The sequence below is a fragment of the Lonchura striata genome, chromosome 32 (genome assembly GCF_050655825.1).
Source record: "Lonchura striata isolate lonStrDom1 chromosome 32, ASM5065582v1, whole genome shotgun sequence".
NCBI lineage: Eukaryota > Metazoa > Chordata > Aves > Passeriformes > Estrildidae > Lonchura > Lonchura striata.
Window position 1 is genome coordinate 3,657,245 of NC_140734.1, and position 26,761 is coordinate 3,684,005.

General features: G+C 50.7%; 1 pseudogene; it reads right to left on the reverse strand.

The window, feature by feature from the left end:
* LOC144247839 (serine/threonine-protein kinase pim-1-like) overlaps positions 1-26,761 on the reverse strand; it is a 93,090-nt pseudogene that overhangs the window by 22,454 nt on the left and 43,875 nt on the right.

The window sequence follows — 26,761 nt, forward strand, 5'->3', positions numbered from 1 at the left end:
GAGGGAGAAGAGAAAGAGAAAGAGAAAGAAGAGCAAAACTGCTTTTGCTGCCGCTGCTGCTGCCGCTGCTGCCGCCGCCGCCGCTGCTGCCTCTGCAACTGAAGCACCGAGGCCGTTTGTCCGCGTGTCCGTTCCCCGCTCGCCCCACGAGCCCCACGGCCGAGCCCCGCGCGCCCCGGGGACAGCCCCTTCGTCTGTCCAGACACGGGAACTTTGCAGTGTGGAGCCCAGATCCAGAGTCCTGACTCCTGCACACTGGCAGAGGAATCCCCTCTGCTGTGTCGCTGCTGTGCATTGTCCTTGCTGAGGCTCAAACACCCTTGGGGCACATTCCCTTGCTGTAGGATTCCTACCTGACCCAAGCACTGCACTTATGTCTCCAGCGTTGCTTTCCAGTAAAAACAGGGGAAGGAAAACTGCGTGTAGCTCATGGTATTTTACAGTGTTTTTAACTTGCTAAGTGACCCATCTTAGAGGTGAGATCCATTTGGAATTCATGCCATGGAGAAGTCGTGCAACATGGAAAAGGGGAGCATAGAAAGAAAGAGGAAAACATCTTAGATACTTTCTTTCATTTTCATTGCACTTCTGCAAAGCTGTTCCACTTCTCCAGGAATCTTCTCCTGTCTGCTCTTGACAAGAACCTCTCATGGAGAACAAGGTCGAGCTTCTGTCCCAAGATTTGCCACCTGCTCCAGCTTCTCTTGGCTTTCCACACTGCACTGTGTATGCAGCACGACTTTTGCAGCAAAGCAGGCCAAATGTTTAGAGAACTTTACATGTCCTTTCTTTTCCTGGGGGGCTGGGGAGTTGTGCCACTGGTGAAGTGGCACAATTGTGACTGTTTGTCCTGGTTTAGGGCAAATTTTGTGAGGAAACCTCCAAAAGGAGTCCGTCTACAAATCAAGTTCAAGCAGCCCCTCTCCCTACTATTTCAGGAGAAGACTTCCCTGGAGAAAATGGAAAAAATCAGTTTATTTAACAAGTAAAGTGTTCACAAGCATGAATAATATGAAATAAACCCCCTCAGAGTTCTGAAGAGACGGCAATTCAGAAAGTCCTTTTTGTGGGTTGTAGTTGGCTCACTCGGTCTCTTCTCAGTCCCTCTGGCACTGGAATGCAGGGTCCCAGACCTCGGTGGGCCACAGGTGTGAGCTGCCAGTGTTTTTCTGGGTTTTCAGTCCAGAGCAGGTTTAAACAGTTCTAAGAAAAAGGAAAGTCTGTGATGGTTATTAAATTGTTCAAATGTTCAACTCCTGTTTGTTGGCAAGAAACCTTTCTGTGCCTCTGAGTGTCACCATCCCTGAGCCCAAAGGACACAAACCTGATGAGTTGTGGTTCCCACTGCAGAGGCACTTGGGACCTTGGCTCTGCACAGGAGAGCTCTTCATCCACTTTCTCTCTTTTCCTCCCTCTGGGCATGGAGGAAGCTCCTGACTTCAGCCTGTGACTCATGTGTGGAAAGAGAAAATCTGGGCAGAATCGGGGCAGGGTGGGTTTGGGGGGACCTTGGGATCTGTGCTGGACACAGAAAGTGTTTTCCATTGCTCTGAGACTGGCTACTGTGCCAAGTGGATTTAATAGCCAGCAGAGGAATGACTTCTGCATTTGATGGAGCTTTGCCTTCCCTTGGCTTTGTTGGCTGACTAGAAATGAACATCCCTCTGTGTCTCAGGCAGCTCTTACTCCAAGGAAAGCAGGTGGGGGTTGGAGCCAAGGAGCTGAAACCTGCAGGTGCAGCCTGGGCTGGAGGGAGCTCAGATTTGCACAAGGCTGGTCTGAGTGCCAGGGCTTGGATGGGGGAAATGGTGGGGTGGGGGTAGGGACAGAGTCTGATGGATTGTCAGCCATCAAGGGTCTTGATTTTCATATCTATTCCAACTGCATGAGGAGGTACTTGGATTCAGTGTCAAGTGGAGGTTGCACATATTCATTTATGTGGAGTAAAAAAATGAAACAGGACCTAACAAATCTTTTCTGTGTCTTTGTAAAAATAAAGCATTCACTTTGAATACACTACTAAAGCCTGCCTAATTAATCACAAAATATTTGAAAACTTAAATCAAATTATTCCAAGAGGCTTGGCTTGTTCAAGTATTCTGAGTGTTAATGAGCTTTGGGGCACTATTTCTCCAGTGAATCTAACTCAGAGTACACAAATTATTGTAATTCCTTTTAAATGTCTCCTTGAGAGAGTTGCTTGGGGGATGAGGGTCAGGGCTTGTGTGTCCTGCTTGGCACAGCCCAGGCAGGGCTTTCACAGCCCCATCCCACACTCCATTTCCCAGCTGGAGCCGCTGGTGCCTCTGAGTTCTGCTGCCCCAGCCCCAGGGAGGACTTGGGGTCATTTGGTCACTCAGGAGCTGGGCTGGGAGCTCCAGAGGTGGCTGTGGAGCATTGCCTGTGCTGTGCCAGGGACTGGCAGACACTGCTGGGCTGGGATAGAGGCTCTGGGGGGATTGGGGTTCCAGGGCAGGGCAGTGCTGGGGTTCCAGGGCCGGGCAAGGCTGGACCTGCCCCTTCCTCCCCCACACACAAAATGTTCCCAGCCAACAATCTCCTCCAGTCTTTCACACCAGGCAATGTTGGAGGTGTAATCCAAATTCTGGACATGGGCACCTGGATGAGAAGGAGAGTTCTGTTCCATAGGAAGGAAAGCACAGAGCCCCAGTGTTTGGAAGGCAGATGAGAGCCTCACAAAGCCAAGGTCGGCCAGACTTGTCAGGAATAGCAGATTGTCTGCAGGCAGCTTCTGGATATAGGGAATTTTGGAGACAGAATCCCAATTTTGGCCATGGGCACCTGGAGAAGCAGGACAGTGTTGTAATGCGGGCAGCCTCTCTCGCCGCGATACCCCGAGCGGTGGAGTGCTGGGTGGTGAGAGGGAAGAGAACGCGCAGCTGCTCCCCCTGTGAAGCTCTGCAGTCCCACTTGGCGTGGGGAGGCAACATGGGACTTGGGGGTGAACAGGATGGTTTCATTCAGTGAGCCCCAAGACCCTCTGGGGAGGGCGAGCAAAGGTTTCATACCAGAACTCAAGAGGCGGGGTATAGGAACAGCAACCACTGAGGGTACGCCTGGGGAAGAGTCTAAGGAGGGACTAACAGAGCACAAACCGATCAGGGGAAACAGGGGAGAGGAGTAACACAAAGTAACCAAAAGGGTGCTGAGCCTCACTAAATAGACAGGGAATGCTCTGGAAGCAGGGGAGGAGGCTACGAGGAGTGACAGGGAATGTTCTGGGGAAAGGGGCAAGGAAAGGGAGGATTGACAACTTGGAGAGGAGGGGGGTAGGGAAGAGCTTGGGAAGATTGACAACTGGGGAAGGGAGGAGATTAGGGGTTGGGGGTTGAACATACACAGAACAAATATCAAACTAAAGAAAAACACACAACAGGACAATTCTTTCCCATAGGAAGGAAAGCATGGAGCCTTCCCCAGTGTTTTGGGCACAGATGAGAGGTGACCCTCATGAAACCACTGTCAACCAGACTTGTCCTGGCAATATTCCTATGGGAACAATCCCTGGATAAAAGGACACTTGGACGTAAAATCCCAGTTCTGGCCATGGGCACTTGGAGGAGAAGGAGAGTTCTTTTCCACTGAAAGGAAAGCAGGGAGCCCCAGTGTTTCCTGTCCCAGTGAGCCCCAGTAGCAGAGGAGAAGAGACCTTTAACATGCCAAGGTCAGCTGGACCAGTCAGGCAGTCCACGGGAGGCCAAAGCAGCCAGACCTGTTCTGTGTTCCTTTGGTTGCATGGGGTCCCACAGTGTTACAATAGCCCCTGGGTTCCATGAGACCTCCTAGTTTCACAATGGTTCCAATGATTCCATGAGGCCATGGAGTGTCCCAAGGGTCTCCATGGTTCCCCAGGCCCCACAATGACACGTGAGTCCTCTGATTCATGAGGCCCACAATGTCACAATGAACCTTTGGACCATGGGGGTTTGCAGTGTCACAATGATCTCCTTTGGCTCCACAGTGTCACAATGGACCACTGATGACACGAGGCCCCACAGTGTCACAATGGTCCTCTTGGTTCTGTGGGGACCCCAGGGTCACAATGGTCTCACTGGTTCCATGTAGCCCCAGAGTGTCACAATGCTTTGCTGATTCCATTGGGCATCATAGTATCCCAATGGTCTCCATGATCCAATGAGGCCCTCAAGTGTCACAATGGTGTCCATTGTTCCATGGTGCCTCACAGTGTCACAATGCTCCCTTGGTTCCATGGTTCCTGTGCTGGTGCATTCCCTCATCTCCTTCTCAGGCTGCCCTGCCAGCTGAGAAATGCTCACTGGGCCTCGGCCTTGGCCAGCAGCCCCTGGGCTCAGCTCCTCTAGAGCTCATCACAAACACGCTCTGCTCCAGGCACTGCTGCTGCCCAGCCAGCTCCTGGCTGCTTTAGGAGCAGCCCTGGGAACTGTTTGTGTTCCCTCGGTGGCACAACATCCCTGTTCTCACCCTGCCAAAGAAAGCTGCTGATGCCAAGTGCGGCCAGGATGAAACATGGCTGGGACTGCAGCCCCTCTCTTGGGGCCCTACAAACAGCGCTCCAAAAGGAGCCCTTGGAGCTCTCCTGGGCCAGCGACTCCCTCTGAGTGGGGCCTCTCCGAGCCGGGAACTCTCCCGTTTGCTGAATTCGGGGATCCCGAAACAACGAGGGAGCCTGGGCCGATCCCCCCACTCCTCCAGGCTCAACCCTTCCCTGCTGGGGAGATGCCAAAGCATCCTCAAAGAGCATTTCCCCGCCCTCAGGGGAATTTCTCACAGGTGCCTTGCACTGACTCTCTGTATCTCTGTGCACACAGGAGTGCCTGTGCTGGGGAATGTTGCAGAAATGCTGCTCTCTGAGGGCTCTGAGTGCCCTGGATAGCTGAGCCAGTCAGGCCTGTAAGTGAGGTCAAGTGATGCAGCCTAAGCTAAGTTAAATGCTGCTAAGAGTTGTTTTTTGCTATAAGTAATAAGCTGAGCTAAATACTGTTAAATTATATTGCTCTGTTAAATTGAAAAGTCGTAGGTTATAAGTTATGTTAAATACTGTTAATATCTGTTCTTTTGCTAAATTTTGAAGTTGAAGGTAGAAGTTAAGGTTAAGGTATAAGTTAAGTCCTGTTAAATTTGAGCTCTGTTCAGCTTTTGGCCCATATTCCTTTTATCCTTGCCCTCACTGTTCTATGTGTCCCTGTGCCACATAAAGGGACAGTTCTCTGATCATTTCAGTTTGATTGCCTGGATTTTGTTTGGATTTGTGGTTGATTTGTTTCCTAGGGGTGCCTTAAGTGTGAAGTGTTCAGTCAGGAGCAGAGTGACTCTTGCCAAGGAACTTTTTGGTGCTGTCGCTTAATATTAAATCTGGGTTTTGCTGCTCCCTTGCCGGGGACTTTTCAGCGCTCTCAAGCCCTCGTTGGTAACAGGGTGAAGGAGCCCTGGCCCAGGCTCTGGCACTGGGGGACACAGGGACACTGCCAGGGGGTCCCTGTCCCCCCGTCCCACCCCCCACAGCCCCAGCCCCCGTCCCTGTGTCGGGCTCTGGGGTCGATCTCATGGAACATCCTCTGGGGGAGGCTGCGGCGACGGGGTCAGGGGGACCCGGGGGGACAGGGGACCCCCCTGTGCATGAGCAGTGTTGGACTTCTCTGGGGGGAACTGGGAGGGGAAACTGAAGCAGAGTGACCTCCCCAGGGACATCAGACAGCCCCGGTGATGTCACACAGCCCACTCTGAGATGTAACAGGCCACCTGGGATTTCATACAGCTGCTCTGTGATGTCACAGCCTGCTCTTTGAGGTTCCAGTCTGCTCTGTGATGTCATAAAATCTGCCCTGTGATGTCACAGCCCAACCTGGGATGTCACAGTCACCCTTTAATGTCACAGCCTGCTCTGTGATTTCACAGTCAGCTCTGTGATGGCACAACCCACTCTCTATTGTCTCAGCCTTCTCTGTGACATCACACAGCTGCTCTGTGATGTCACAGATCCCTTATCTATGATGGCAGAGTCTTCTATGTAACCTCACAGCCCATTCTGTGACGTCACACAGCCAGCCTGAAATGTCATATACAGCCTTGTAGCATCATAACCTCTTCTGTGATGTTAAACCTCCTCTGTGATGTCACTGCCTGCTCTGTGATGTCAGAACTCACTTATCATGTCACACAGCACCTCTTGGCCTCACAGACCCATCCTGTGATGTCACAACACCTTCAGTGATGTAACAGAACCACCCTATAATATCACAGCACACTCTATGACCTCACAGCTTGCTCTGTGATGTCATACAGGCATCCTGTGATGTCACAGCCTGCTCTGTGATGTCACATAATCACAGAAACACAGAATTACTGAGTTGGAAGAGACCTAACATGCCCTAACACTACCTCAGCTAAACCATGGCACTGAGTGCCACATCCAGTCTTTTTTTAAACATATCCAAGGATGCTGACTCCACCACCTCCCTGGACACACAATTCCAGTACTTTATCACCCTTTCCATAAAGAACATTTTTCCTAATATCCAATCTAAATTTCCCTTGGTGCAGCATAAGACTGTGTCCTCTGGTTCTGTCAGCTGCTATGAGGAGAAAGAGACCAACCCCCACCTGACTGCAACCACCTTTCAGGGAGTGTAGAGGGTGATAAGGTCACCTCTGAGCTTCCTCTCCTCCAGGCTAAACAACCCCAGCTCCCTCAGTTGTTCCTCACAGGACTTGTGTTCCAAGCACCTCACCAGCCTTGCTGCCCTTCTCTGGACATGCTCCAGGTCCTCCATGACCTTCCCAAACTGGGTGGCCCAGAACTGGACACAGCACTTGAGGTGCTGCCCAACCAGGGCAAGTACAGGGGAAGAATCACTGCCCTGCTCCTGCTGGCCACACCATTCCTGATCCAGGCCAGGAGCCATTGGCCTTCTGGGCCACCAGGGCACACTGCTGGCTCATGTTCAACTGGGCTTTAGACCAGTGCCCCCAGGTCCCTTTCTGCCTGGGCACTGACCAGCCACACCATCCCCAGCCTGTAATGTTGCAGGGGGTGTTTGTGGTCAAAATGCAGGGATGGGCACTTGGATTTACTAAGCTTCATCTTATTGGACTCTGCCCATCTCTCCAACCCTTCCAGGTCTCCCTGCAGAGCCCTCCTACCGTCCAACAGATGGACACACGCTCCCAGCTTAGTGTCATCTGCAGATTTACTAAGGAAAGGCTCAATCCCCTCATCCATGTGGTCAATAAAAACATTGAACAGAGCTGGCCCAGCACAGAGCCCTGAGGGACACCACTGGTGACTGTCCCCAGCTGGATGCAGCACCGCTCACCACCACTCTCTGGGCTGGCCATGCAGCCAGTTCTGAGCCCAGCACAGAGTGCTCCTGTCCCAGCCGTGGGCTGCAGCTTTTCCAGGAGTGTGCTGTGGGAGACAGTGCCAAAGGCCTTGCTGGAGTCCAAATAGACACATCTACAGCCTGTCCTGCATCCACCAGGAGGGTCACCTGGTCATGAAAGGAGACCAGTTGGTCAAACACGACCTACCCCTCCTAAACCCCTGCTGGCTGGGTCTGACACCCTGACATCAGAATGCAAAAGGGTTACAACGGGAGTTTGGAATATCCCATGCAGATGCTACTTCTATAGTGAGAGCTTGTCCTATATGTAGTCATCATAATGGGGGTCATGGCATGGGATGGGGAGTTAAACCTCGAGGTCTTTCATCTAACGAACTTTGGCAGATGGATGTTACTCATGTAATAGCTTTGGTCGCCTAAAATATGTTCATGTTACTATAGCTACATATAGCAAATATCTCTGGGCAATGGCTCAAGCTGGGGAAAAGGCATTACATGTTATAAGGCATTTGTGTAGGTTTTTTTGCAGTAATGGGAGTGCCAAAGCAGATCAAGACAGACAGTGGTCCTGCATACATTGGTGGCAGGGTGGATAGGTTTTTGAAATCATGGGGGATCAAGCACATTACAGGAATAGCACATTCTCCCACTGGACAAGCAATAGTAGAAAGAGCAAATGGAACTTTGAAGAGATATTTGGAAAAACATAGGGAAGTTGGAGATGTGCAGGAAAGGCTAATGAAAGTGCTCTTTGTTCTTAATCATTTGTGTATATTTGGGGATTTGGAGGTACCAATGCAATGGTACATTATGGACAAAAAGAAATGAGTAAAAAGGACAAGGAAGTATGGGTCAGGTATAGGGACCTAAAACAGGTATTTGGCAGAACCCAGCAAAGGTCCTATATTGGGGAAGGGGATATCTTTGTGTTTCCACCCCTACAGGTTCACTCTGGGTGCCAGCGAAGTGGACCAAACGGGCTCTGGATGATTCATCTCGCAGCCCCCCTGGCGGATCAGGATCAGAGGAGAATTGAAGAGAAGCTGATCCACATAGTGGGACCCCTTCTTCAAGAGATAAGAGGACTTTCCCCAGTGATTAATCAACTTTTGCCTTCAGAGTCAACTTTTCTGGCAATTGTTACGAGTATTGAAGCTTTACAGACTGCTCATATACCGGGACCAAAGAATCCCGAGTGCCTTGGTTGTGGGAGTTTTAATTGTAACAGTTGGGTTGCTTTTATTTGTGGGGGTTGTGGAAAAACGTACTGGGAAGACCAAGTATTTTTGAAACTACATTTGTGGTGTAGAAATTGTGCCTTTCAAGCACAGGGAGAGACTTGGAAGAAAGATTTAATGCAAGATACAGGCTTAGGAGTTGCTTTAGCTTTGCAGTTATTTGAGGTGCCAGAACAAAATATATTAGCTTTTTCTAGGTGGGAAGCAGAACACGCTCGTGATAGGTTGATTAGACAGGCAAATTCAAAAATTTTATCAACAAGGTGCCAAAAGCAGGTGAAGGTTTCTATAAGACCTTATTTAAGAAGACCAATAGTAGGAAATCCAGACCTAGAGTTAGATAGGCTTATTGAAAATGTGTAGGCATTAAAATTAAAATCAAAGTGGAAGTAATCATGAGGGTGATAAGGTGGATAATCTATCTTGTTCCTTTGACTAATCTTTGTCGTGGAATAATGCAATTTAATCAGCCCAGAGAAAATATTTGGGTAACCTTGGCTAACATGACTAATCAAAGTTCGCTATGCCTTAGCTTGGTAGGAGTGACAAATCCATTTCGCACCTGCTTAACAGGTGTTCCTGTCTGGAGACCAGAGGAATTTTGCGGGTTGATAAAGAACCAAATGCTTTGCAAGAACTTTGCAAAGGTGAAAGGGCCAGACAAGAGCATGGGTTACACAGAAGCTCAGAGAGATGGCTATGGGCAATGTTTGTTGGTACTTACACTTAAAGAAACATTACAATCTCCACCAGAAGAATTAGATCTCTTTGGAAGTGCCAATGCTAGTTTAGGGAATGTTTCGACAGGAGGATGGTTTAGCTTTGTTCCATTGAACTTGCAGAATTTAAATAACCCAAGAGAAAAATGGGCTTCTCTAGACTCTTCACTGGACTAAGGTAGGGTAGCATCACAGTTATATTCCAACTGTGATGGTTCCAAGATAACCAAACCCTTAAGGTTGTCAAAAGGTGTATTTTTGATCTGTGGAGATAGAGCTTGGAATGGAATACCGGTAAAACCACAAGGGGGACCCTGTTACCTAGGAAAACTAGCGCTGTTCCATCCTAATATGCCCTTGCTAATGCAATGGGACAGGTTAGGGAAGACAAGAAAAAAGCGTGGCGTGCACGACTTACAATGTGATCAGGTTGGACAACCTCAGTTTTGGAGTACCTTTAAACAGGTAATAGTGGCAACCCTGTTACCGGGAGGAGCTGCCAGAAAGGCTATGGTTTTAGCTGAACAATTGGGATGCTGGGCTAAAGATGAACTTAATAAAACATCAGAGATTTTAGCCATGCTTGCTATGGATGTACAAAGTGTAAATCATGCAGTACTGCAGAACAGAGCAGCCATTGATTTTTTATTGGCCCATGGACATGGATGTGAGGAATTTGAAGGTATGTGTTGCATGAATCTCTGACAATTCTGTATCAATACATGCTAAGATTAAAGAACTACAACAGGGCCTTCATCAATTAAAAGAGGAAGATGGTCTGGGGATAGAAGAATGGCTTAAAAGCTTAGGAATTGGTCCTTGTCTAAGAACCTTTATTATGTATGCAGTGGGAATCTTGATTGTTGTTTTACTGCTCTTGTTAATCTTGCCCTGCCTGTTTAGCTGTCTTCAGCATCTAGTAGATTCAAAGATGTGGACAACTAATTTAATGGTTCAAAACAGAAACAGGGGAAGTGTGGAGAGTTTTGTGGATAAGTGTCTTCAGGAGAGAGGCCATGACTATGTGCAGTTAGTGAAGCAATAGCTGAAAATTGCATAGTGCAGCAATAGTGGATGTAGCAACAATATCATATGTCCTTGGGTAAGCTAGTTCCCAGCAGCAAAACGGTCAGCAAAAAGATAAGTATAACTGAAGGTAGAAAGTCCCCCCAAAAAAACGAAGCAAGCATAGAAAGTTCCCAAAGGCGGGGTTGACCCCTTTAGATACACCAATAAGGAGCTTAAATTTTGCAATGTGTATGAGCTTGATTATAACGGGTATAACTGTACATACGTGCTTGGAATAAACTGAGAGTTGTTGAACATTATAAAATGTGCTTGTCTCCTGTCATTTTCCACAAAAAGCTGTGCAGAAAGAAGTAGTTACTTTGTACAAGGGGATGGGAATGAAGCACTTTCTAGAAATCAGCAAATTTAGCAGAACAAGCTAACTGCAAAAGGCTAATTAACCACTGGCTATTTGAGCAGACAGTCTTGTAAAGCATGTGCAGAAACAGAGGTAAAAAAGTTGAAGCCTGAGGAAGCCTTCTGAGCCTTCATCCAAAATGACCAGCAGGAGGCTGGCAACTGTCATCATTAAGCCCAGAGTTACACAAGCTCACCAGGATACTGAATTGCAGAAGATGAAAGTTTAATACAGAAGCTCTCTCTTTTATAGACAGTTTTGACACCTTCTACTTGACTGGCTAATTAACAAAAACATCTTTCTCACAAACAGTCCTTAAGAAGAACAGAAAATCAGAATAGAAAAACACCACCTGCTGGTTGTTTATACTAACAAGTTATCATCGTTTCTGCAACTCCCTAAAAGGTCTCACAAGCCGCTGTGAAAAACGAATGTCGTGTCTCCCTCTCTGGCCAGGCTGTCATCCACAGATGACCACCTCGTGCAGAAACTGCACATGTGCTACAAGGGCTCATATAATGATGTAATTAGTATACATGTTGCAATATGAAGGTTAGGAAAGTATAATGTGTACATTAAGTTAAAAAGTTTAAAAGCTTGTAGTGTGCAAGGAATGGACAAGTGTGTTTTTGGTGGAGCTGTTGCCCTCACTCTGCTGTCAAATAAACCAAATAGCCGCTCTCAAAGGCCCTACACCATGGAGTACTGTTTTCTGGCCTTCTTTTTGGGTGTCATAATCACAGTATGTTTCTCATTTTCTTCTTAGAACCTTCTAAGCATAAAGCGAGTAAGACAGCAAGTTGTGTATTGACAAGGTGGAAACAGGGTAAGTCAGGACAGAAGAAACATTTCCAAGTCCCCTGCTGGGACAGGAAAAGTTGGGAAACAGTTCTGGGGAAGAGTGTCCCTGCCACAGCCCTCAGCGCTGCCACCATGCACAGGATGACGGCTGGGGCTGAGGCAGCCTCTGGGCTCGGTGGAGGCCTTCCAACACAGAACATTGTGCTGCTCCGAGGCAACTCCCCACTCCTGGTGTGGTGCCAGAGTTCTAAGAGCTAGACTGAGTTCTGGTAGTGACTTCACTAATCTACAGAATGCCCCTTCTACAGTGCCTGGTCTGGTGCTCTGCCATCTCACACACCAGAGTGGGATTCACATACTGCAGCCCAGAGTTAGGTTTTTGCAACATTGAAGTGTGTGTGGTTGGCAGGATTGCTGGGGATAAATCTCTGCAGAGCTAAAAAAAATGTGTGCACCATCCCTGGTGGCTGGATTTAAATAGGCACAGGAATTTTGGAAAGATAAGGACATGATAGCAGAGAACAAAGTAAAAATTGGCTGAAAATAAAAGGCGGAAAGGCTAAAGGAGTGATTTGTGCACATTTGGGGGTTTATTTGTCTTGCATGCAAAGCAAAATCAGAAGGTTCCAAGTGCCTGAAAGATTGGAAATGTGGAATGTCCTCCATAGCAGAGTGTTGGACCTCTGGATCCTTAAAACAATTTTATTGTGCTGGAACAGTGGCAGTTTGAGCTGGTGCCTCTGGCGGATCCTGAACAAAGAACCTTTGGGCTTTTATACTCTCCCAGCTGAAGTGTGATAGTCTGGGGCCTTCCTGCTGTGTCCGAGTGGCCGGTCACTGGCTGGCACCACAGGTCCCCAGGTCCTCTCCTGAGCCATCCCTCTCCTGCAGTCAAGTTTAGTCTGTCACTTTTGGCTTTTCTCTCTGATCCACCATCAGGACCACAAGAGCACATTGTCCTGAGGATGTACAAATGCCTGTTCTTGCTGGAACATTGCTGTTGCGTGACACCCTGCAGGCAGAGCGGGCAGCTGTAGGGATGTTGACTCGTTTCCCTGGTGCCAGCCCTGCTGCATGCATCAGAGCTCCTGGGCCTTGGTGCTCGCTGGGATTTGGCCTGGCACCCCTGGGAGTTACAAAGCATCTTCAAGGAATCCCCACAGGTTAAACCACATGATTTAGCCTGGGATTTTAAGTTGTTTCTCAACTTGAAGACATCCTTAACAGGTCTGTAAAAGGGCTAAACAAGTGTCCTATGAATTCTCTCCCTGGCAAGTTCAGTTCCGCCCCCGAATGCCCCTCAGCGTTCTCAAGGCAGTGGCAGGAGCCGGGTGCTGACCCGGAGCCCCGTTGGGCAGGGAGAGCGCGGCACAGAGCGAGCCCTTGGCGCCCGGGATGGCCACAGGCCCGGGAGAGCCGGGCGGGCAGCGCCAGGGCCCCGCTCAGGGCCCCCCGGGCTCCTCTGGCATCGGTTCCGTGCCCTCGGGCGCTGAGCGGGGCCGGTGCCGCCGCTCTGCCTGCGGGGCTGTCTGTGCCCGGCCCCGATGGAGGCAGGGCCGCGGCTGTGGCCCCTGGGCTCGGGGTGCCGCCTGCCCGGCGCTCAGCACCGCCCGTGCCGTGCCCGTGCAGCGCGACCCGGCGGGGCAGCTCCGCCTCGGCCCCTCGCCACAGCCGTCCCGGCACGGCGGCTGCCCCTGGGCCGCGGCAGCCCCGAGCCGGACTGTTATGAACAAAACAGCCTGGCTGGGACACTTGGCTGGAACTAAGTACTGACATTGAAATGTTAATTAGCTAATCGCTCCTGGGAATCACCTACACCCCCACCCAAACTAGGACTAGGATGCAAAATAATCCAGTGGAATCATGGGAGGGAGTTTTGGGGATGAAAAACACCCCAAAATGAAAAAGAGGGGCACAGTGGAGGGGGCTGGATGGGTGTGCTGCTTGGGGAAAAGGGAAGCCCATCCTTAGTCTGTGTTTGACCTGTCACCATGACCTGCTGAGGACCAGATTGGACTGGGCTGTGGGAAGCAGGCACAAGGCAAACAAACACTCATCTTGCTGTTACCAGGAGGGAAGGAGAGGGATAGCTGGTGCTGTATCTTGACAGCAGGCTCTGCGCATCCCCGTGCCTTCGGCTACCAGTCTGCCAGGAGGAAAGGAGAGAGGATGGTCTGCTGATTGGGACTGCAGATACAGGCTGGACACATCTTCGCCTCTGGCTACCAGAGTGCCATGGAGACTCCAGGGACAGACTCTGCGCAACTTCACGCCCTTCAGCTACTGGAAGAAGCTACAACACCCCCCTGCCGAGCTGACTTTTTAATAAAGAGCTGAACACTAATAAAGGCATGAAACCTGTTCATTTCAGTCCTGTGCTCAGCAGAGACCCCCAGCACCCTGCACACCTTGGCAGAGATCCCAACCCCCCTGCATGCCTCACATAGGATTCCAAATCTCATGCATGCCTTCAAGTGGACCCCAGTGCCCTCCATGCCTCAGAGGGAACCTAAAATATCCCTGTGTGTCTCACAAGGGACCCGAGCCTCTCGTGCACCTTATGGGGTCTCCAAAGCCCCCATGTGCCTTATGGAGAAGCCCAGGCCAGCAATGCCAATTGTTTTGCCCTGGAAATCAAGTGTTGGTGCTGCTGTGTTTTTGTGCCTCTGGGGCTGTTCATCAGCCCTATCAGGCCCCTAGGACACACAGCCCTTCCCTTCCCTTTCCTTCTGGCCCTTGCCCAGAAGAGCAGACCCTGTGCAGCACCCTGGATTGGTGGTGGCCCATCAATTAGGTCCTACCAAGTGTGTGTTAACTGGGGAGGAGCTTTGTTTTGCCTGCTGGCATTGCTGCTCAGGCTGTGTCCCTGGAGATGTTCTTGAGGGCTTCCCTCTTTTCCTGGACATGCCACTGGAGGATGTCCAGGCCCAGATGATCCCACTGAAGGAGATGTGCCCTCAGCCCCGGGACGCTCAGCATGGGCTCCCCCAGCCCCTCGGGGCCCCGCCGCAGGTCACAGCAGCCCCTGCCTGGCTCCTGCCTGCCCTCACCGTGGGCATCCACGGCTGCTCCTGGCCATGGAGCTCAGCCAGGGCTGGTGCCGGCTGGGCTTTGCTGGTGGTACCACCCAGACACTGGGGTGACAGCTCCATCTCTTTATTGAAATGCAAGAAGGGCAGACAGGGGGAGGGGGGTCACCTACAGTGTTGTTTAGAGGGCAGGGCCAGGGGGCTCGGGGCAGAGGAAGGGCCATGTTAGCCTCAGTTGGGGCTGGAGGGTTCTGGGCTGATCCTGGGATTTCCAGAAAAACTAGGGAATGGGCTGGGATGGGACAGAGGGAGATCAAAAATGGATGAGGGCAGCTTGGGGATACCCATGGGGAGAGGAAGAAGCAGTGGGATCTAGAGGGTGATAAGAGGTTTCCTCGTAGATGGTTGTTCTGGGGTCCTCTTCTCAGAACTTCTAGAAAGGGCTGACCACATCCTTACTACTGCCAAAGTTGCTGCGTCGCTGTCTGGGTGTGAGGTGTAGCCACTGTCTTTCATCTCCTGTCCAGAAGCGTGACTGTGCAAAGAGAGCAGTGGTTGAGGCCCCAGCTGCCAGTGGCACACAGGGACCCTCCTGCACAGCAGGGCCCAGAGCTGGCAAGGCTCCCCAGCACGGCTGGAGCGGCTGGCACACCTTGGCCCAGCTGGACAGCTGCCCCTCGAGGCCCCGGCGAGCAGGGGACGGCTCTGGGCAGGCTCCCTGGCCAGGAGCTGGCCCCAGAGCGCCTCTGCCTTTCAGGGGCCATCTCGTCCCCGCTCTTTCTCCTCCCCACCTTGCTGTGCCTCTGCCCTGTGCCCCTGGGGCTGCTCCTGGCCAGGCAGCCTCAGGGGGAGCCAGCACTGGCTGCAGCCCCAGCGGCCCCCCAGGACAAGGCCCAGCAATGAAGAGGCCAAGGAAAGCACTGGGCAGCAGCAGAACCCTCAGCAGAGTTCTTTGCACAGCCATGGACTGGCCACAACTCCACTGCAGCCTCACTGGGAATCTTCCCTGACTATCAGCAGCCTTTAAAGGAAGCTCTTGGAGAATGAGATCAGCAAAACACTCACCATTTTCTCATGCAGAAATACCAGATTCCAGCAGAGCACATCATCAGGCCAAGTGCTGCACCAGCCACAATGGCCATCAACTTCATCAAACAAGATGTTCCCCAACAGAAATCTCTTCTCATGCTTTTCCAGATTTTGTCAGCACGTGTTGAGGTGCCAGCTGCATCTTGGGAGCAATGGGAAGAGTGAGCCATTGCTATGCTGCACTGCTGAGCTGGCAGCACGGTGGATACGGCCAGGACGTTCTCGCTCTCTGTTTCCCCCAGAGCTGGGGCCTGCAGGCACCTTGCCGCCTCTTGGCACAGGACTGCTCAGTGCCCAAAGCCCTGAGCCTGCATGCCATAATTCCTCTCTGCTGTGCTCTTCTGCTCCCAGCAATACTTGTCAAAGAGGTGGATAAAGAAAAGGAAAATGCCCAGAGTTTTGGAGCTGCTCCAAAACTCCACCCTCCAGCAAACAGCTGCCTCTCTGCATCACCCCAGAGAGCAGGAAATTGCAGGCATCTCAGGCCCATGGTGCAATTTGAGCTCCCTATCAGCTGGTGCCAAATGCCTTCTTGCAGAGGCTGGGGAGAAGCTGCAGCCAGCCCAGGCTGGGAAACAGCCCTGCAGGTCCTGAGAGCAGCAGCGGGGCAGCGAGGCTGCCATGGATCCCTTCCCACTGTGCCAGGCAGGGACTGTCCAGATGTGCAGGGAAAGATCCTGGCTGCTGAGTCCCAGGGGAAGGGGGAGGGAAATGCACCCACCATGCTGTCTCTCCAGATCACTCAGGATTTCTTCCAGATGTTTGGATTCCTGCCGGGATTTACTACTTCCTCTGTGTTTGTTCTTTCCTCTCAGGGGACCTCAAGAGAAATATTTCCATTTCCCAGGAATGGATCCCAGAAAACCCATGCTCAGCCTGTGGAGTCAGCGGGGACACACTACTCACCCCTGTGATGGGAGATGGGCTTGCGAGCAACATCCACCAAAGGACCTGGGAAAGTCTTCTCTGCAGCCACACCTGAAACTCAACAGCCACAGGAGCTTCTGTCATCTCTGCAGATCTGAGTGGGCAGCACTGAGCCCCAGGAGTGGTGGGGGGGTGGCCCAGGCCCAGAGCACACACTTGCATGGTTCTGTCCTGGCACCTGCAGCGATGCCCCCCTGGCCAAGCTTTGGGCTCTGAGCTGGCAGCTCTCGCAGGGGGAAAGGCCTTGACTTACCCTCAGCATCTCCCAGAGGCTCAGTAATGGCTATGGGTTGGGCAACCAGATCCTCTTCATCCTCACGTTCAGCTGCAAAGAAAGGCAGGACAGAACAGCTCCGGTGACACTGCTGAAGATTCTCCTGCAGGCCGCAGTGGCAGTGAGAGTCCCTGGGTGATTGGTGCCTTCCAAGGCATTCCCTCAGCTCTGCCTTCCACTCAGGAGCAGGGGCAGGGGGACCACGAGCCCGCGGTGGCCCCTCACTGGGATGGAAGGAGCCCCTTGTGGGAGAGTTGGGGCAGAAAGGACTCCCTGGAGCTGCCAGCAGCTCTAAACCCAGCCCCAGCCGAGGCCAGGGCTTGGCAGCAGCAGCAGGAGCAGCTCAGGCTCCCTGGGGCCAGCAAAGGAGCTGTGAAAGGCTCAGCCCCGGGGCACAGCCCTGGGACCGGCCCCTTCCCTCTCTGCTCTTCTCTGGGGCTGCACAAAGCACACAGAAGGACACACTGGCATTGTACATGGGTGGAAGATGGACACCTCAATGCTCCTTCCTCCCACTGACAGCGATCCTCCTGTGGGATTGCTGTTGGGCAAAGGAGTAGGAATTTGGGGGACAGGATTTCCAGAATCCATCAAACTTCAAAGGATCTTAAAGGAAATCTCACATAAATATTTGTCTGGACAATTATTTCTCTGTTAGGAAAGGGTTGCTGATAACCTACCTTCACCAGACTCCAAGATCCTTAAACCGTGGTTTACCAGTCTTTCCAAACGCTGCAAGTCACGGTCCCAACCTAGAAAGGAGCTCAGATGGGAAATGTTCCATGGTGTGCTGGGATCCCCCCCTTCTATGGGGAAGTGAGCACTTCAAGGGGCTCAGGTAATGCTGTGAGCCCGCACTGCCAAGCAGCAGAGAGGGCAGCTCAAGGCTCAGCAGGGCTCAGGCCCAGAGGCACAGCAATTACCTCCTGTGACTGTGCCTGGCAGCGCCTCCCTTCCTGCAGCAGAGGCTGACAGTGAGCCACTGCTTCCTCTGGGAAGCTCAGCCTCCAGCACAGCCTCTCCTTCCATCTCTGGGGAAAGGAAAAGGGACAGCTGGATCAGGTGGGGCTGTTCCCCAGCAGGAAGGGGGCATCTTCAGGAGGCAAAGCTTGTCTAAGTCATGGATGAGATTCAGGATAAAGACCAGGATATTGGGGCTGCTCCAGGGCCCACCCTCCTCCAAACATCTGCCCCTCCAGATGTCCTCAGTGACTGGGAAATTGCATGGGATGTCAGGGTATGCATGGACAATGGTGCAGTTTGGGCTCCCTATCAGCTGGTGCCAAATGCCTTCCTGCAGAGGAAGGGGAGAAGCTGCAGCCAGCCCAGGCTGGGAAACAGCCCTGCAGGCCGTGAGAGCAGCAGTGGGGCAGCGAGGCTGCAATGGATCCCTTCCCACTGAGCCAAGCACAGCCTGTCCAGATGCGCAGGGAAAGATCCTGGCTGCTGAGTCCCAGGGGAAGGGGGAGGGAAATGCACCCACCACGGCGTCTCTCCAGATCACTCAGCTTCTGCTCTATGTATTTGTATGCCTCTAGAGCCTTATTGTTTCCTGTAGGTTTGTTCTTCCCTCTCGGAGGACCTTAAGAGGAATATTTGCATTTCAGACAGATGGATCCCACAAAACCATGGCTCAGCCTGTGGTGTCATCAGGGACACACAACTCACCCCTGCGATGGGAGCCGGATTTGTGTTCAGCAACCAGGAAAGGAGCCTGAAAGGTCCTCCCTGCAGCCACTCCTGCAACTCAATAGCCACAGAACCTTCTGTCAGCTGGTTCCTGACAGGTTGTCAGTGATTATTCTTTTAGGAACATTACCAGTATACATGCACGAGCCTTAAGAGGCAGGAAATCTTCATGGAGCCAAGGTGCTGGAGAAGCCTTCCTAGCATGCTCATCTAGAAGGGAGCACAGATGAGAACCAGTTCCTGGTGTGCTGGGATCCCCCTCTGCCTGTCTAAACTGGGCACTGCAAGTGGCTCGGGGCAAGGCCATGGGATCCAGATGTGAAAGGACAAGGCCAAAGCTGCACAGGGGCCTGGGGAACTCTGGGCTGTATCTTGGCCAGTCTCCACACTTTTGGTAGGCCCTGGGCCACATCCCTGGGAGGGCAGCTGGAGCAACCCAAGGCCCACGAGTCTTCACTCCCTCCCACAGAGGAAACCCTCCCTAAAGCCCAAGGGAAAACCATCCCCAGCGCTTCCCGGGCAGCTGGGCGCGCTGTCCTGGGAAAGGGCAGCCAGGCTGCCGGCTCACCTGCTCCCCGCGCTTGCAGCGGAGCAGCCTGGGCAGCCCTGGCAGGCAGGGCCACGGCCAGGAGGAGCAGGAGGAGGAGGCGCAGAGCAAGGGCCATGGTGCCTTGCCCTGTGCCAGTCCCGCCGCTCTCGCTGCCACCACTGTCCTGAGGCCGCTGTCCCAATGTCAGCACCACTGCTGCCACCGCCGCTGCTGCCGCAGCAGTTGTGCTCCAGGACTGCCTGCTGGGGCCTTGTGGTGCTCTGCAACCACGGGGCTCTGGGACCTCTGTGACCTCAGAGCCTGCTGTGAGCTCAGCCTGCTGTGACCCCAGAGCCTGCTGTGACCTCATGGCCAGGCTGGAGTTGCCTGGGGAGTGGGTTCTGCCTTCTCTGGGAGTGAGCTCATCCTGCCCAGCAGCTCTGCCCAAGGGCTGTGACAGAGTCACAGCTTGGGGCATGAAGGGATGGAGAGCAGCCCGGCCAAGAAGGACTTGGGCTGCTGCTAGAGGAGAGGCTGGACATGAGGCAGACATGTGTATTCAAAGGAAAATGCCCAGCAGGTTGAAGGAGGTGATTGCACCGCTCTGCTCTGGTGAGACTCCACCTGGAGTACTGTAGAAGATGTTTTATATTGCTGGCCAGGGGTTTATGTACAAATGAGGAATGGAACAGGACTGCTGAGGAACACGTCTCGAGCTGTTTCTTTGCTAGCATCAGTCTCATTACATGGTTGTGACAATGGGTAGATGCCAGCAGCTCACATCCCCGGCAGCAGACAAAGAACTTAATTTTACAATGTACTTTAAAAGATTTTGACCAGTCATACAAAGCAAAAGCATGCTGACAATTGATTTATCCAACCACTATAAGCACACGTACTATTGTTTAAAAAAATGCTTGCTTCTTTCCAATACAATACCTACTTGTATTTTAAGCCTTAAAACCCAATGCCCAGAGCTCCATTAGTAAGCTTAGAACTTCCTAATATCTTGCTAGATATACTATTCTGTAGCTTCGGGAGTTCTTCTAGACACATGTTAATACACAGACCATTGTTCTATTTGTCCTAACTTTTCTACTCCTTACATAATTTTTCTGCTGACAAATCTTAGTGCTTAGCTTTAGTTGCAGTTTTGCTGTCTCTGAGGCCTGCCTTTTGCAGCTTTCCCAAAACCCTCTAATTTTAAAGATTCACGCAATTTACAGCAACTTTGGTGAGCCAGAGAGAAGTTTGATAAGAGGATCCATGTTTACCCCAAAAGAATTTTCTACCAAGGGTGTTGACATACAAACCAAGAAAGAAGGATGAATAAGGAAGACCAGCAACTGCCTATTCCAATAAGTACTTTGCTTGTCTCTTGTGACCAATGAGTAAAGTGTAAACTTACATGCTTTGTAAGAATGTAGAAAAAGCATTCATGCTAGACTAAAAACAGGCTTTGAAGCCTTCTGGAAATGGAGTGTGTTGCTTTGCATTATCTCCATCTCTACAACGACAAGAGTACTGCATCCAGCTCTGGCTCCCAACACAGGAAGGACATGGTTCTGTTGGGTCTAGTCCAGAGAAGGGACAAAATGCTGTGAAGGCTTGAGCCCTTCTGCTTTGGAGATAGGCTGGGAGAGCTGGGGCTGTTCCTCCTGGAAGAGAGGAGACTCCAGGGAGACCTGATTGCTGCCTTTCAGTACCTTCAGGGTAAAACTGATGGGACAGAATTTTTAGTAGGGCCCTTTGTGACCAGAGCGAGGGGGATTGTTTTTAATCTAAAAGACAGTCGATTCAGACTAGACAAAAGAAACCCATTCTTTAAAACTGTAGGCTTTGAAACCCTGGCACAGGTTGCCCAGAGAGGTGGACATCAACCCTGCAGACATTCAAGCTCGTGCTCTGAGCAGCCTGACCTAGTTAAAGGTGTCCTTGCTCTCTGCAGGGCATGGGACGAGATGGCCTTTAAATGTCCCTTCCAACCCAAGCCATTCTGTGCTCCTGTGCAGCATCAAAGAAGTGCTGGATTAGTGCTGGGCTGATTATGCTGGCACCTGTATTTTGGTAGTTGTGCCATTTAGCAAATGGCCAAGAGAGGATTGATGGGCTGGGCAGTGAAGTCTGCAAATAACACACAGTGTGCTCAAGGAGAAACAGGAGAGGAACACGGCTTCCAGTTCAGACCAATGGCAGCATTTTGCTGCCCGTTCCATGTTAAGAAATAAAGGAATGTCCTGAAAATCCCTTTCTTGTGTGGGTGTACTCTTGGCTGTATCACTACTTGTGTTCTGTAGAACAGGTAAGTTGTTACAGCTTCTTGCCCCATTTTATCACTGGATAAAACCCAAATACTGCATTGCTCCCTGTCTACTTTCTTCCAAGTCAAGGCAAATTTTGCTCATTTTTGAGTGGGACATAATCATCTGTTCACAAGCAAATTCTTGTCGCCATTGACACCATGTTGATTTACTCTAATCAGACTGCACCTAAGGTCTACCTCTCACTAGAATTAATGCTGATGCATTGTGAGGCAAAGTGTCGAGTAATTTGTCTTGGTGTCTGGCACTGCAGAGGGTTTTTCTGTAATTGAATGACATTTGGAGACAGGTGTAGTCTACCATACTTCTGGCATCCTAGGATTGAAGAAACCACCTTTGAAACAAGATTTTATCCTTCCTTCCTCCTCCTCCTCCCAGGAATTTTGATCTCTGAGGTCTAAGCTCTTCAGCTGCCTCACAAACATTGTTTTAATTCAGAACAGGCATCCATGCAGTGAGCCAAAAATCAGGACTGTGGTTGTGAATCTTGAAGCAGTACAGGTTTATACCACTAAAAATAATAATCCGTTTCCCAGGTTAAGACAAGCAGTTCCCAAATAACTCCACCTATCCTCAGGGACATTTCCAAATGGATCACCATAAAAGTTGGCAGTGGAAGTTTCAGAAAGGATCACCCACTTGTCAAAGCTTGGAGTGGGGAGAAGTTTAACTCTATTTTTACCATATAGTTTTCCTCATTAAATTCCTTCCATTTTTTAAAACATAGTTTCAATAATCTTAGTTTTAAATAAACCTCCTTTTCCAGAGCTTATTCCAGTTATTTGATATAGTGAATGATGACCTAATTACTCCACTGACCTAGAAAACAGTAAGTACAATAATATGAAATAATATTTACATTCTTATGTCTTTCACAGACTCATGAAACTTATGTTGGTTTGATGTGACCAACAGAAGAGTTTTGCTCTGCTTTTAGTTCCAAGAAGAAGCAGCCCTGGAACCTGTTGACAAGAGCCTCTTCAATTCACAGCAGAAGCAAACTGCCAGGGTTCTTTTTTTTCCAGCTCTGGGCAGGAAGATAAAAATCTATTAGCAGAAAACCCTCAAGTGAAGTGACTGATATGAATGAGGGATTTGGTCTGTTTGCTCCCTAAGCCCGGAGTTCCTCAGAGCTGCAGCTCCCTGCTCTCTTTGCAGACAGAGGCTGGCTGTGGATGACGGTCGCGTGCCTGGCCTGGTGCACACCAGGTGCACACAGGAGCTGAGGGATCATCCCTGCACACCCATCCTGGGAGAACCCAGTTCATTGATGACTCTGGCACGGTTTTATGGCACGGCAGCAAAAGAAGGCAAAAGCAAGGCTAGAATTGGCACCATTCCAGCCACTTTACATTTTGCCATGTGTAATGGAGATAGGAACTACAAATTTCCTGTTCATGCACAATTTGCTGTCTGAGAGCACTCAGTTCTCCAATCACAGGGGCTTGCAGGTGTGTGTCTGAGATTACTTTTAAAAACAAAAACAACCCTTATGTGCAACACCTGTGTATCAAAACTTGACCATACAAATCACAAGGTCTTTTCTGCTGTTAAATGGATGAAAAAAAATCCAAAAAGCGAAAAACAAAAGTAAAACTGTGACCAAAAAAAACAGGCAAACAAAAGAAGCACCAAAAAAAAAAAAAAAAAAAACAAGAAAAACAAGAAAAAAAAAAAAACCACAACCGAAAAAACCCACCAACACAATAATCCCCACAAATGGTGAAAAAGATAAAAATCAGGTGAAGGAGGCAGAGATCCAGGAGCAACAAATGGGCAGAGAAACTACAGGAAGGACAAATAATAAGAGACATAAGAAGTGGCTATGGTGTCAAACTAGCCAGGGGACCTGAGATACTGTTCTCACCCTTCTGAAAACAATCTGACATAAAAATGAACAGCAACATAAATGATGATGATTGTGATAATGGGAGTCTGCATGTTTAGCTTTAATATATCCACTGTGTGTGAGTTGTGTTTTCCTTGTTACGTCACATCATCTGGCAAGGGGTTGTTTCTGTGCAAAGAAAAATACTGCAGTGGAAAAGGAGGCCAGCTTGGAAAACACTGAAAGCACGAGCTAAAAAGAAAGTACCTTTTTTTATTATGTTGTTTGGTTGGTCTGCTGTTTGTTCATGGGTTTTTTGTCTGTCTTGGAAAACAGCCCCTCGGATGTTAATGCACACAACAAGGCCTTTGTAAAGGGCTGTCTTTGCAAAAAAACAGCCAGTTTTGTGATGCAAGACAGAAACAGCTTCCCTTGGGCTACAGCTGGAAGGCTTGGAAATGTGTTCCAGAAACTCATGACAGGACAGAGTGTGATTAACACAATTGAATGTGATGAAGTGCAAGATGTAAGTTATCCAGTCAAATAATCAGAGTATTCAAATGCCAAGCAGCGGGAAAGGGCCATGCATTGGAATGATAGGAAACAGAAGAGAGGCATGATGGACAAATTTCCCAGCCAAACCAAACCAGAAGCACTGGGAGCACAAACGGAGACACCCAGGAAGTTATAAATAAATTCACTTTCATAGGCGGAGTTATTGATGGTTAATTATATATTATTATGGATTGTTAAGTACTATAATGAGTTGTTATATGATTAATATAGTAAGTTATTGAGTTGAATGTACAGTTGTTAAAGTGTATGTATATGGCTATTAAACAGAGAAAGGGGGGTGGTAAGAAGGTGCTAGAGTAAGAATCTTCTAGAAAAGTCATCCTGGTGTGATGACAGCAACTGGAACTACAACTGGGAAACGAGCCACCCAGTAAGATTGCTGTGTTCCAAAATGATTGGTCAGGACTGCACCATCTTACAGAGCTGTCAGTGACCCAGACAAGGACCAGTGGGCCAGAGGATCCAAAGCGCACCAACCAAGCACCCCCAGGAGAGTTTAAAAAATCCCTGGGTGCGGAGCCCCCGGGCTCTTTCGAGGGTACCTCGTGTCTGCAGGAACACCTTGTTACACAGCACTGTTAGAGCTACCTCTGGCTTGTCACGCAGGCCCTCGGCTTACCCTGAGGCCTCATCTTCTGTAGTTCTAAGTTTTAATAAACAGGCACATTTCTTTTAAAGCCATCCGCCTTCTTTTAATTTCATTTTGCCTGTTTACCACAAGGAGGCCCAGCAGCTCCTTGCTGAGGGCCCATTTCATGCAAGAACTGGCACTCTGAATATTAAATCAATTCAAAATAAATGGGTGGGGGGAGATGGCAGTGAGGTGGCCTCACAGGTTCAACTCTGCATTCTGCTTTTGTCACCGACATTAGCCAAGTTCCTGTGCTTGTTTTCCTGGACAATTTGTAGTCAGCAGAGCTTCAGTGCCTTTGATCAAATCAGTCTGAAGAGCAGCTTGAGGCTGTGTCAGTTATTTAGACCTGAGCACGGACTGGGGTGCAGCCAACAAAAGAACATTAGCTGCAGGCCACCCGTACAACTTTCCCGATTAATGAGCACAAAGCCTTGATTTTTGCAAAAACAGGGATGTGTTGGGAGGATATTTGCACCATCAGGCCAAGGCACAAGGCTGTGGATCTTCCCCATGAACAGGCGGAGCCCAAAGGTTTGCAAGAGGCTTTCTCCCAGCTTTGCAAAACCTTAGCCAAGTGTCCCTTTGCTGTGCTGAGAAGAGGGAAAAAAACCCTCAAGTTTACCCTGCTGCTGCACAGCTCATGAGGGATCCCTGCATACCTTAGGAGAGGCCATAAATACTCCTGAGAGCCTCCTGAGGGATCCCTGCACAGCTCAGCAGAGACCCCACAATATCCCTGAGTGCCTCATGAAGCCCAGGCCCAGATGATCCCACTGAAGGAGATGTGCCCTCAGCCCCGGGACGCTCAGCATGGGCTCCCCCAGCCCCTCGGGGCCCCGCCGCAGGTCACAGCAGCCCCTGCCTGGCTCCTGCCTGCCCTCACCGTGGGCATCCACGGCTGCTCCTGGCCATGGAGCTCAGCCAGGGCTGGTGCCGGCTGGGCTTTGCTGGTGGAAACACCTGGACATATCTCTGACAACTCATCACTTTATTTTAACATAAAATATGGGCCAAGTCCTGCCGTGGGAGACGGGGCCCGCCCAACTTCAAACATGGTAGGGGAACAGGGCCAGGGGGCTCAGGGGCAGAGGGTCTCGTTGTGGACGGGTGTGTTTTGGGAATGGCTCCAGACGGTCTAGAAGCTGTGGCAGGGCAGATGGGGACAGACGCGAAGAGCTGGGAACGTGGGTCGAGTTCTCTCTGCCTGAGTTGTTAGGCTCGTCTTCTGAAGATGCACAGCAGCAGCACCTTGGGAGAGAGCAGTGGCTGAGGCCCCAGCTGCCAGTGGCACACAGGGACCCTCCTGCACAGCAGGGCCCAGAGCTGGCAAGGCTCCCCAGCACGGCTGGAGCGGCTGGCACACCTTGGCCCAGCTGGACAGCTGCCCCTCGAGGCCCCGGCGAGCAGGGGACGGCTCTGGGCAGGCTCCCTGGCCAGGAGCGGGCCCCAGAGCGCCTCTGCCTTTCAGGGGCCATCTCGTCCCCGCTCTTTCTCCTCCCCACCTTGCTGTGCCTCTGCCCTGTGCCCCTGGGGCTGCTCCTGGCCAGGCAGCCTCAGGGGGAGCCAGCACTGGCTGCAGCCCCAGCGGCCCCCCAGGACAAGGCCCAGCAATGAAGAGGCCAAGGGAAGCACTGGGCAGCAGCAGAACCCTCAGCAGAGTTCTTTGCACAGCCATGGACTGGCCACAACTCCACTGCAGCCTCACTGGGAATCTTCCCTGACTATCAGCAGCCTTTAAAGGAAGCTCTTGGAGAATGAGATCAGCAAAACACTCACCATTTTCTCATGCAGAAATACCAGATTCCAGCAGAGCACATCATCAGGCCAAGTGCTGCACCAGCCACAATGGCCATCAACTTCATCAAACAAGATGTTCCCCAGCAGAAATCTCTTCTCATGCTTTTCCAGATTTTGTCAGCATGTGTTGAGGTGCCAGCTGCATCTTGGGAGCAATGGAAAGAGTGAGCCATTGCTATGCTGCACTGCTGAGCTGGCAGCACGGTGGATACGGCCAGCACATTCTCACTCGCTGTTTCCCCCAGAGCTGGGGTCTGCAGGCACCTTGCCGCCTCTTGGCACAGGACTGCTCAGTGCCCAAAGCCCTGAGCCTGCATGCTATAATTCCTCTCTGCTGTGCTCTTCTGCTCCCAGCAATACTTGTCCAAAGAGGTGGATAAAGACAAGGCAAATGCCCAGAGTTTTGGAGCTGCTCCAAAACTCCACCCTCCAGCAAACAGCTGCCTCTCTGCATCACCCCAGAGAGCAGGAAATTGCAGGCATCTCAGGCCCATGGTGCAATTTGAGCTCCCTATCAGCTGGTGCCAAATGCCTTCCTGCA